General features: G+C 38.1%; 1 pseudogene across 1 annotated transcript; it reads right to left on the bottom strand.

Moving 5' to 3' along the window:
• Nucleotides 1-367: 367 nt before the first annotated feature.
• On the bottom strand, nt 368-11,110 carry LOC311601198 (TBC1 domain family member 20-like; annotated as a pseudogene). Its single transcript has 2 exons — nt 11,102-11,110; nt 368-1,596 (listed from the first exon to the last, which is right to left on the bottom strand). The product of its transcript is annotated as a TBC1 domain family member 20-like (transcript).
• Nucleotides 11,111-12,293: the final 1,183 nt, after the last annotated feature.

The raw sequence follows: 12,293 nt of genomic DNA, 5'->3' as shown, positions 1-12,293 counted from the left end.
GCTAGTTCTCTAATTCTGACCAGCTAACAGAGCCACTTTTAGGAGGGGCCTGCTGGCTCCATGGCTAGAATTCTCTCCCCTCACTCTTGTTTCAAGGCTGGATTTGTTCAACAGCTCCTGTCTGCTTTGTTTAAGATACACAGGACATGTGGTGCTGTAAGGAGGGCATTTCTGGGCCCAACTTTCTTCTAGGCAGTGAGTTGGGTAGCCAGGTGCTCCAGAGACAATTCCAACAGGGAGAGATGCAGAGAGCACCCAGATTCACTGAGCTCAGTGTCAAGCAGCTAGCTCTGCCACTAGCCACCAAAGCCAAAAGACAAGGTGCCAAGGAAGAACACCCCTGTCAGAATCCCTTTGATCACAATTCCACCCTCTTTCTGGAAATGAGGAGAGCTTAGTGGCTCCTTAGTTGAGTTTAAGGGAACAGCTGCAGCTGGAACTTAGGAGCCCACTCCAGTGTGCTCTTCACCATTGCTACTGCTGCTTCTCCAAGCGCCACTGTGAGCCCCATCACTGCCAGTTTCACAAAGCAGTTGGTCCTTGGTTTGGTGAGGACATCTTTTGTTCAAGTCTCAGGCCTCAGAAGTTGCCGAAACTGCTGCCACAGCACCATGTCTGGCCTCTGCTAGGCCGATGCCAGCTCAAAGTCTTTGAAAGTAGAGGCTGCCATTCTCTCAGCCTCCTGCTGAGCAGCCACCTCCTTTGCAAATTCAGAAGGGGGAAAATGAACAAAGAGATCTCCTGCTTTGCTGATGAGCGTCTCATATGGCGGATCCTGAGGGATCTAGGACAACAGGTGGTGGACAGAGGCCATGTCACAGTCACAGTCCAGGACTTCCAGTACAGCACGATCACAGCTGCAAAGTAAATGGGCATGAGCGGGTGGCAGGCTAGGAAGAAGCCGTACAACCAGACAACGTGCCTGAAGTCCAACAGGACATGTCCAAACCAGGTGATAAGCCAGCTGAGGCCAAAAATGGTCCCCACCTCAGCACTCTTTGTGAAGTCATGGAGCTCTGGGCTCACTTGGCCAATGATGGGCATCAGAGAATTTAGGATGTGCTTGGAGTTGTCCATTGTGGGACCCATGAAATCCCTGAGATGATGGGTAGAAAATTTTTCTACCAGGGATGTTGCCAGCTTCTCGCCCATCACAAGCAGAAAAGTGACCACAATGTCATGGTAGCCCTGGTAGTAGTGGAGCTGAGGGTTGTAGTCCAAGATGAGGAGGATGATGTCGATCAGTTCTTCCTAGAGTCCTTCTCTCTGCTCATCTGGCATGCCGTGAGGGAAGCGCTGAAGAGACCGCATGACGTCCAGCAGCACTTGCTGGTAGTCCTTGCTCATGTGTCAGAGATCCTTCCTTGACACAGGCGGTGGCTCACTGGTGCTGACATTGAGGAGCTTGGGCCACACTTGGCACCTGATCTCATCAGTCAGGAGGCCCCCCTCACTGATGGCCATTCATCGGAGGGCAGCCACGTTGGTAGGATCACTGTTCAGAGCCTGCTGTATCTCCGACACCTTCTTTTTCCTTTTGGCAGTAAAGTCTGCCTTCCCCTTGCCTCGGTCCCAGTGGCCGGAGAAGCCATTGCCCTGTGAGGGCACAGGTCGGCCAAAGAAGTTATTTTTAATGATTTCCTTGCAGCTGCAGTAGCACTTGCTTACAGTCCCAGCTACTCAGGAAACTAAGACAAGTCCTTGTGCTTTCATTTCCTCTAGAACTATTCTCAGTACCAAAATTTGTATTTGTATTAGTCATGATTTTTTCAAAAAAATCAGAATAGGAAATTGATACATTTGTAAGTATGTGTATGGAGCTAGTCAAGACCTAGAGCTTCTGATCATGCTGTTAAGCCTACAATTCCAGCAAGGGTTTACTTTGTTGTCTTTGTTTCAAAACTTATATTAAGACAGCTCCTTCTTCTAAAGAACTCAGTGATTTATCTTAAGGCTTTTGTCTAAATGAATGAGGTCCTCACACAATAGGGAGGATGAGCTGCTGTACCTAAAGTCTACAAAGTTAAATATTTAACTACATGTAAAAAAGTATCTTCACAATAATAACTAAGTAGGCGTTTGAATAAAAGAAAAATATTAGTAGTTAATTTCACATATTAAATTATCACAGATATTGAAAAAATGCATAACATAGGAGAATAAGTTTTATAAGTGAAATAACACAACAACATCTATAAATTCCTTTAAGTTCCACAATTTATTACTTTTTATAATTTAGCAGTCCTCTTTAATCTTTACAAAATATATTTTATCCATTATGGGATTAGTCTCCTTTTTCATATACATTTACGTACCCTGGGAGGAACAACCATGCCACAATTATATGTGGATATCAGATGCATGCCCAATAATTGAAAAGTTTTCAGGATTCAGTTTTTAAACATAGATCAGAGTGATAATTCCAAATGGAGATACTGAGCATCCTTGAGCAACCTTAGCAATTATAAAGTTTTTCCTCCAACTTTCTTGACACACACATGCACATGTACAGGCACACACACACACACACACACACACACACACAGTGGGTACATGCTTCAAAAAATACACAAAGAGTTTGGTATAGTCTAAAAAACAATGATACTTAAAATACAGTCTGATTCCATAATATGTAATGTGTGTGTGTGTGTGTGTGTGTGTGTGTGCCTGTACATGTGCATGTGTGTGCGTAGGGAAGAGTTTGACATTGATATCTTTGTCAATTGTTCTTTATCTTAATTTCTGAGACATGGTCTCTCAGTGGGCCTGCATTTCACCAAATTAGCTAAAATGGATAGGCTTTTCTAGGCACCACACCTCTCCATAGCTTCTTACCATGACAATAATTTCATATGGATGTTAGGGACTATTATCATGGTTTGCCAACTCAACCATAGCTAAAGCCTCATAAAATTTCTCAATCGTGAAAATGTGACATTTATAAAATAGCAACATAGGCATAGTATGTTAAGAAAGAGGAGACAAAACAGAACTAGACATTTGTGTTGTATGTCTTTTTCTGGATAAATGTGAACAAATGTCTACTCATTCTAGATGGGGAAGTAAATACAGAAGAAAGTAATAATTCCACTTAAATCAACTTCTTGAACCAGTAAGTTAATTGGAATTTCTATATGAGTATGAATAAGGAGCATGGGTAATTCAAATGTGGCCATGTCACCAAAAAATCCATCCCAGCATGAGTCCTAAATCAAAAAATTTCATCTATAAAACTACCTGCAGGTTAAACAGTAATCTTTCCCTACAAAACCATATTGCTTGTATAAATTTGTGTAAGACTTTTTGAATTTATTAAGTTTCAAGAGGTTCCAGTTGTTAACTTCCTATGTCACAGGAACCTCCATCAAGAATGAACTAGCTCAATTCAGAGGAATTCTTCAACAACAGCATTCTTCAAGATTTATTGGTATTTCATTTTAGCCACATTTAGTTAAAAATTATTATCCTTTGTTCTGTGTTTTTCTTGAATTTTCTATATTTGTATCTTACCTAAAAAAAAAAAAAGAAAAAGAAAAACAAGAAAAACAAGTTTGTTACTTTTCTCTGTGTTTTGGCTCAAGATATCTTCTTAGAGTCTGTGCCTGAAATCACTAGTTACCTTTTCCTTACATTATTAAGTGTTAGTAATAATTTAAGGCTCAATACACATAACATATACACTACTTTTATGAAGCATTCTCTTAAGACTATTCTGTCAGGTATAATGCCCAATTATTTGTATATTTAGATGTCTGTTTGCATTTTCTATTTCCAACTATGCTTACTAAAACTTCAAAACAAAAAAAAAATCTGTATTATTATGGCATAGAATAAATTATAATACAGGGTAATGAAATTATTTTGAAAAAAATTATGCTACTTATTATAAATTTACTCTCGTATAAATTATGTTGTACGAAACTAAAAAGAGAAACAATGTCTACATTTAAAGGTTTATATAAAAGTTATTAATTGAATGTACAGGAACACATAAAAGTACATAAGTGTAATAAATTAGTTACTTTCTCATGTAGTAAGTTTGGACAGTCTAGGCAAACAAAACCTATTGACATTCTCTAATCATATTTCAGACATATAAATATACAGTTATATATGTTTGAATATATATGCATTATTTATTTACTGGAGTACGTATATACCATTTGTGTCTTTCTGGGTCTGCATTACCTGTTTCAGGATGATCCTTTCTCGTTCCATCCATTTATCTGCAAATTTCACAATTTCCTTGTTTTGAATAACTGAATAGTATTCCATTGTGTAAATATACCATATTTTCTTTATCCATACTTCAGATTATAGACATCTAGGTTGATTTTAGATTCTGGCTAAGAATAAAACTGCTATGAACATAGTTGAGCAAGGGTTATTGTGGTATGATGAAGCATCTTTTGGGTATATATCCAAGAGTGGTGTAGTTGTGTCTTGAGGTAGAGGTATTCCAAAATTTCTAAGAAACATTCAGATTGATTTCCAAAGTGGTTCCACAAGATTGTACTCCCACCAAAAATGAAGTAGTATTCCTTTTTCTTCACATCCTTGCCAGTCATTCTGATTTGATTTGCATTTCTCTGATGAATAAGGATGTTTGAACATTTCTTAAACTATTTCTCGGCCATTCAAGATATCTCTGTAGATAATTCTCTGTTTATATTCATACCTCATTTTCAATTGGATTATTCGGTTTGTTAGTGCATTTTGGGTTTTTAATTTCTTTATATACTTTGGATATTAGCCTTTTGTCAGATGTAGGATTGGTTAAGTTTTTCCCCCAATATGTAGACTGCCATTTAATTCTACTGAGAGTGTTTTTTGCCTTACATAAGCTTTTTCAGTTTCAAGATGTCCCATTTATTAATTTTTTTTATCTTAGTGCCTGAGCTGTTGGTGTTCTTTTCAGGAAGTTGTCTCCTCCGCCAACGAGTTCTAGGCTCTTCCCCACTTTCTTTTCTAATAAATTTAGTGTATTTGGTTTTATGTTGTGGTCTTTGTTCCACTTGGACTTGGATTTTGTACAGAGTGATAAATATTAATCTACTTGCATTTTTACATGTAGACATACTGTAGACTAGCACCATTTGTTGAAGATGCTTTCTTCTTTCCATGGCATGGTTTTGGATCCTTTGTCAAAAATAAATTATCCATAACTATGAGGGTTTATTTATGGTTTTTTTATTCAACTCCATTGATCAACCAGATGTGGTGCTGGAGAGGTAGCTAAGAGTCCTACATCTGGATCTACAGGCAGCAGGAACAGAACTAAGTTTAAACCATTGTTTAGCAAACTCCATTGCTACGAGGAACAACCCCATTACCTGCACCAATTGTTCAGTTAGAAGAGCAATTCTGAGGACAGCAGCATGAATGGAAGACACTAACTTATTCAGCTTCCTGTATTGAACTCTTATTCTACAGGTGCCATCAGGGTTTTTTATTTGCCACACTACACTGTTGCAATGGCTGTGGGCTAGATGCATAGTTTTTAAAAACAAAATCCCAAATATTTTATTGTAGCTTTAATAAAGACTCAGGAGCTAGATACTGATGTGAAAGCCTGCTAGTTCAGAGTGGCAGAGAAAGCACCCAGCTGACCTTCCTACTCAGCAAATGTCCCAGAAGGAAAAAGCACTCTCTCATCCATACTGTCTTGTTTTTTGAAACAGGGTTTTTCTGTGTAGCCTTGGCTGTTCAAGACTCACTTTGTAGACCACGAACTCACAGTGATCTATCGGCCTCTGCCTCTCAAATGCTGGGATTAAAGGCGTGAGCAACTATGCATTCTTCCCCTTTTTCCATACTGATAAAAGCCCTTCAAACTCAATATCCTTTCTTTCTACTTCCTGTGCATCTCTTGTCTGTCCTCTGGACTTCCTCTCACTCTCCATGCTTTTTTCCCATGTTTACTCTTTGTAATCTGGTTGCTTGCTCTGCTTCCTGATCTAGGGTCAACTTTATTAATTCCCATTTATAGAAAGCTCTTGGATTCAAGGTGTGTGCCAGGGCTAAGTCATACCACAACCACTTTTCACAATAAACCAAGCTCTTGGATGAAATGTGTGTGCTAGGGCTGAGCTACACCACAACTAGGAATAGATTTTTATAATACACAATCTCAGGGTTCACAGTGTGACCAAATATCTTATAGCAAGTATGCAATAGAAGTTTCTGATTTCTTTAAAAACTCAACTGTGCCATGTGATTGTTTTTGAAGGCTATCTTGCTAAAGGGCATGTGAAGTTTTGCTGAAAACAGACATGTGAGAGAGCCAATGATGTTTACAAAGAATATAAATAAAAGCTCATGTACAGTGAGATGACATTTTGCTATGCCATGCAATGCTTTGCTGGTCTTCTCTGGTCTTCACGTCAGAAAGAGAAAAGCACCAGAGAAATTCTCATGGTATTCAGGCTGATTCTGCCTGCTTCCACTGACTCATGCTGTGTTGGCAGAGCCTTGCTGTTTCTGGTGGATTGTGACACCACTACAGTTTTGTGTTGCTGTTTGGTGGTTGCAATTGGACTGAACTGCTGTTATACTGACAATGAAGAATGGAATTACCTAAGGAAGTACTTCAAAACAGGTCTACCATCTCTTTTTCCTATGAACCATCTTTCTCTTCTACATCTGTTTGGTGGGTTAGAAGTGAGGTAGCAGCATTTAAGTACCCTAAATAAAGTTAGCTTTGAAAAATCTAAGCCTAAATGGGTGGATGATCTCCATCTTTTCTGGCTGTTGGATGGTTTCCATATTTGTATCCTAATAGCCAGGGTGCCTATATTGTTTGATATTTACTGCCCTTTGGGGGTGGTTAACTTTATAGCCTGCCAACCTACTATCTCCCAATAGCTATTTTTATCTTTCACATCCTCAGTTGACTTTTCTCTATAAGTATTCATCAGGATGTATCCTAGTAGGGCATGCAATTCCAGAATATTCTCTTATGAATATAGAAAGCTCACTTCTGCTTCTGCAATATTCAGGCTTATTCCATCTTCATCCATATCATATAGTCTCACAAGTCAAGTTGCAAGAGTCTCCTTTATTTATTGGTTTAAAGTCTTCCCTAGGTCCAACAGTTCTGATTCAGAACATTCTCAAATTACCATAGTTTCTTGCCCTAGCTCATGGTTATACATTTGAACATTCTCTAATTACCAAAGTTTCTTTTTTTCCTTTTTTAATTATTTAAGTATATTCATATTATATCTCAATTGTTATCCCTTCACTTGTATCTTCCCATTCCCTCCTCCTTCTTCCCTGTTTCACCTCATTCTCCTCCTCTAGGTCTGTGACAGAAGGGGACCTCCTCCCTCTACCATATGATCACAGCCTATCAGGTCTCATCCTGGTAGCCTGCTTACTCTTCCTCTGAGTATCACCACTACCCTGAAAGTTTTCACTTAGCAGTAGATTGAGACTTCCTTTTGGGACTCCAGGTGAGAGAGGTAAGGGAGAATGGGGAAATAGAAGGATTCAGAATGTCCTAGAAACCTGCACGAAGACCATCAAGTCTGGTGGATCTGGACCAAGGGAGGCTCTGCTCAAACTACTTTACCAACCAAGGATAACACATGCAGTAAACCTAGAACTCTTATTCGGATCTAGCCAATGGACAACACATTCTCCACAATTGTGTGGAGAGCCAGGACTGACTCTGACATGAACTCTGGTGCCCCTAATTCCCCTAGTTTCATGCACCAGATTATTATTAAGTCCTTTACCAGTGTGCTGGCTTGTAGACTTTCTCTTTATTAATGATCAGACAATTGGGATCCATGAAGTCATTTCTAGGTTACAACCTTCCTTCTGCCTCTCTGCCTCTCTCCAGAATTTTCCAGGTTTTGGGGTCTCATGAATGGCTCATATTACTTGTCTAATCTTGGGCCTTGTCTCCCTTTGATCTCCTAGATGTAAGAGGAGTGGAACTGGATATCAGATCCATTCTATGTCTCTTTAATACAGTGTACCTGGCAGGTCAGAGACAAATGCAAAAGCTCTTACTCCCTTATCCTTTTCTCACTTCAATTCTTCCCTTATACCTATAGTCTCCCTCTAGGCTTTTCCCTTGGACTCAGAGAAATTTCTTATGAAACATAGCAGCAGCCAATTTGCCTATGCAGCTGCTTGCTGACACCTCCATCTCTGATATATATAACTCACACAATGTGTAATTATTTGCTGTAGGCCTTTGGCAGTTCTCAAAGCATCTTCATAGTCCCAAGGCTGGTCCCATCCATCAAGCATGGCACTCTAAACCATCTGGGATTTCTCTTATAGCTTCTGCCTCAGTGGTCACACCTTAGTTACATGCCTCACTACTTTCTGTACTCTCCATGCCCGGGCTACTACCCTCACCAGCCCTATAATGACAAAATTTCTTCTACAAACACCACCTTACCTCAAGCTTCTGTACATCTGTATATCTCATTCTCCATGAAATGCATAACATTTCTATCTCCCAACTCATCCTCAGTTTTATCATATTCTTCTAAGCATGCTAAGTTCTGCTAAAATTCCTTCACAGGGGAAGACATGTGAAACGTTTACTTCTTTCACCAAGGTGCTAATGAAAAACTGAGAAGTGATTTTGCTGAAGTTCACTCTAGGAAACCATGTACTCTCTTATGGATCATAGGTAAGGGAAGATTTATAGAGTTTTAGGTATTCATCCTCCTATAGGCTATACCTAAAAATCTTACCATTAAGGATGTGGACTTTTCTGTAGCCACATAGCTGGGAACACTGCTCCTCTAGTCTTCCTCAGACTAAACGCTATCTCCTCTCTGAGGCCTTGTGCAGTTAAGGCAGAGTTGTATACAATAGATTATAAGAGAGCAACTGGATACTCAGGTTATGGTCTTCTGACATTCTGTGTTCTGCCATTAGGAGGTACAGAGAGTAAACAACCCAATCTGGAATCATTTTTTACAAGGGGATGCAGATGGATTCCTCAAGATGGATGTTTGGCTAATCAGACAAGGAGAACATGAGTAAATAGATATCTAAGTATCCCATATTCAAACATGTTGACATAAAAAGTATAACTATCCCAACATGATGCCTTTACAAATTTGAATCATGTGTCTCCTTAAAGCATTTCAAAATGAGGAAAATATAATCATGGTACTATCTCTTGTAATACAGCAATACTGTGTAAACATAAAGCACATGGGTACTTTCCCTAAATCAGAAGGTCATTTGTCCATTTTAATCACTATAATGAAAGTGGAATACTTTATAAAGAAAGTAAATTTATTTTTCCTCAAAGTCCTGAGTGATCAAGTGTAATGGCATTGGCATTTGCTTGGTTTTAATGAATATTTGATGTTTATTTCTCTACAAAGACAACAATATATATATATAAGGAGGAGATTATACCATCAGTCAGGAAAAAAAGGCAGTCAGGCTCATTCTTAAAATAGCTGGCTTTAAAGAAGACAAAAGTATTGCTTATGAGAAAGCTTAGCCACTTTTAAGGATAGTACCCTCAAATATCCAAATAAGTTATTAATGAACTGTAATATTAAAGAGCCCTATTACCCAACAACACTAACACTAGGACCAAAACTTTAACATATAAACTGTTGGAAAACTATATCCAAATCATAACAGGAGACAAAAAACTTTAAGTTTCTTTTTACTTTTTTCCTCATGTTCCATAATTTAAATTGTTTTATGAAAATCACTACAGAAATGCATTATATAAGTTAATACATTTTATATTATTTTATATGGGAATTGTAGACAAAATACACAAAGATAAGTAGTATTATTCATGAGAATCATAATCACTTCAGAAAAGAGTTATACCATAGATGCCATTTGCAACAACTTTACACAGAAAGAAAATACCACAGCTAGATGCAATTTTTTATCTAGTAGGTTGAGTCAAACATTTCTTTCTGAAAGGTCTGGGTCATTAGTAGTCTGATGAGTTCTGGTGGTTCAAATGGGAATCATCCCAATAGGCTCATGTTAATCATCAAGGAATGGCACTACTTGGGAGGTATTAGTAGGAAAGGCCTTGTTGGAGGAAGTGTGTCACTAGGGGTGGGGTTTGATGTTTTAGAAACCTAAGGCAGACCCAGAGTCTTTCTCTTCATGTTGTCTGTGGATCCAGCTATAGAACTCTGTTACTTCTACAGCGCCATACCTATATGTGAGCCACAATTATAACAATAGACCAAACCTCTGAAACTGTAAGCAAGGCCCAATTAAATGCATTCCTTTATAAAAGTAGCAGTGGTTATAGTAGCTCTTCATAGCAAAAAAAGCATTGACTATGACATAGGCATTTGATTGCCATAGAGTTCGATCTACATTAGTCATAAGACATGCTAGTGAAAATTAGTGTTCTTTTAATGGGTTTCTTTTATCCTAGACATAATCTTTTTCTTCTCCATTTTGAAGTAGTATCTCAATTTTCACTTTGTCCAATCAGAACATCACTCTTTTCTTTAACTAAAACTAATTCACATAGGCCAGTGTAATTCAAAATGGCTAAGGAAAAAATCAACTTCATGTTCAATGCAGTAGTGTGTTCTTTCCTGATGGGAAGATTCCTCCCTTTGAAGTTAAGGTTGTTAGTTGAGCCAAGTATAAACTTGTAGATTAAGGAAGAAAATATTTGCTAGTGGATGAATTCCCATAATGGTAATTATTGTTCTTTGATTTTGGAACCCATGATATTGTTATGGAAGAAATAGTATCATATGATTAATATTAATTCAGAGCCTACACAGTTTAGAAGTTGCTAGCTCTAACCCTACAATGTGCTGCCACCTAATTTATATTGCAACTATGTAATCAAAAGATCATTACACAATAAAGTCAAGCAGGAAGATTCAGAATTATGGGAAACATAGTAAGATAGGTGTGTTATCTTTTTGGTGTCAAGCGGGTTCTTTTATATGAATCAATGTTGTATAGAATTCCATAACGCTGAAATATTTAAGATCATCTTTGATATTTTGTGCAGAAACACTATAATCATAATGTAGCCTAAATATTTCTTTTAATAAGGTAAAAATCTGGTTATGTCCATGACAGAAGTGGTATATGTGTTCAATTTGCTGCTACTTACCTGTTGCATAGTTTTAGAGAATGATGAAAGTTTGCCTCTGTTGTTGGCCTATTTTGCACTCAAGTCTTACTTGGCTAGGCTAAACTTTGTTAAGCATTTACCTTATTTCCATCCATGATATCATGACAACATTGTTCATAAGCTCATTGGATGAAAAAGTATAAAAAGACAGCTGAAGAAATAGGTTTGCTAATATCAACTAATATCCATAGAATGAGTGAATCATAGTATTGTACACTATTTTCCTTATATATTTAGTAAACTTCTCTTATGACAAGGACATTCTTTGGTGATTAATTTCGTAGAACATATATTTTAAAAAAATTTTTTATTTAGATTGACCTACTGTATATCTTTTCCCCAAATTTATTTTCTACCAACATTCTGATCTTATGCAATCCCTGTTCTTGACCACTGTGGCTCTCTTTGCTCCCACCTGAACCCCTGGGAGGTGGGGTATCATGGCCATCAGTCCCAGAGGACAAAAAGGCAGGGACTTGGACTTGAGGGCCTTGAGCAAGATGGAAGTGGCCTTCTGGGATCAGCTGCAGGTGGCAGATCAAATTTTGGGGGCGGTGAAATAGGATTAAATAGAACTTTGGGGAGTGGGTGGAAATTTCCAGGGTGGGCAAAGGTCACTGGTTTGGAGCTTAATATGCCCCCACACATATAAGCATTCACACATCTATGAATTAAAAGCAAAACAACAAAACCAAGGCAATAGCCTTTCTTCTGCTGAATAGTCATAAGAGAAAAGAAGTTGTGGGTGTATCTCAGTTTCTTTTTATGTTACTATGATAAAATATAGCAAAAGGAAGTCACAGAAGCTGGAACTTGATACAAGGCTTCCTGCATTTTATATATATTCTTGTGCTTTTCATTCAGTTCTAGATTCAGACCCTGAAATAATGCTGGCTACTCTATTGGGTCTTTTTAAACATGCCCACAGACCAAGCTAATCTACTCAGTACCTCACAGAAACTCCTTCCTCAGGTGATCACAGAAGGCCTGTGAATTTGAGTTTTTTCATGTAACTTACACGTGTAATTTTACCTGTCCAGGCCTAGCAATATGTATGAACACCTATGTATATATTTGTATATATGGATTCTATTTGATGATGAGGTATTGGTATACATTCCAGCATATGATTTCATGAATTACATTAATACAGACTTCTTTAAGAACAGCT

The sequence above is a fragment of the Acomys minous genome (genome assembly GCF_964271855.1).
Source record: "Acomys minous genome assembly, chromosome: 7".
Taxonomy (NCBI): Eukaryota; Metazoa; Chordata; class Mammalia; order Rodentia; family Muridae; genus Acomys; species Acomys minous.
This window is presented reverse-complemented; position numbering and strand designations above follow the sequence as displayed.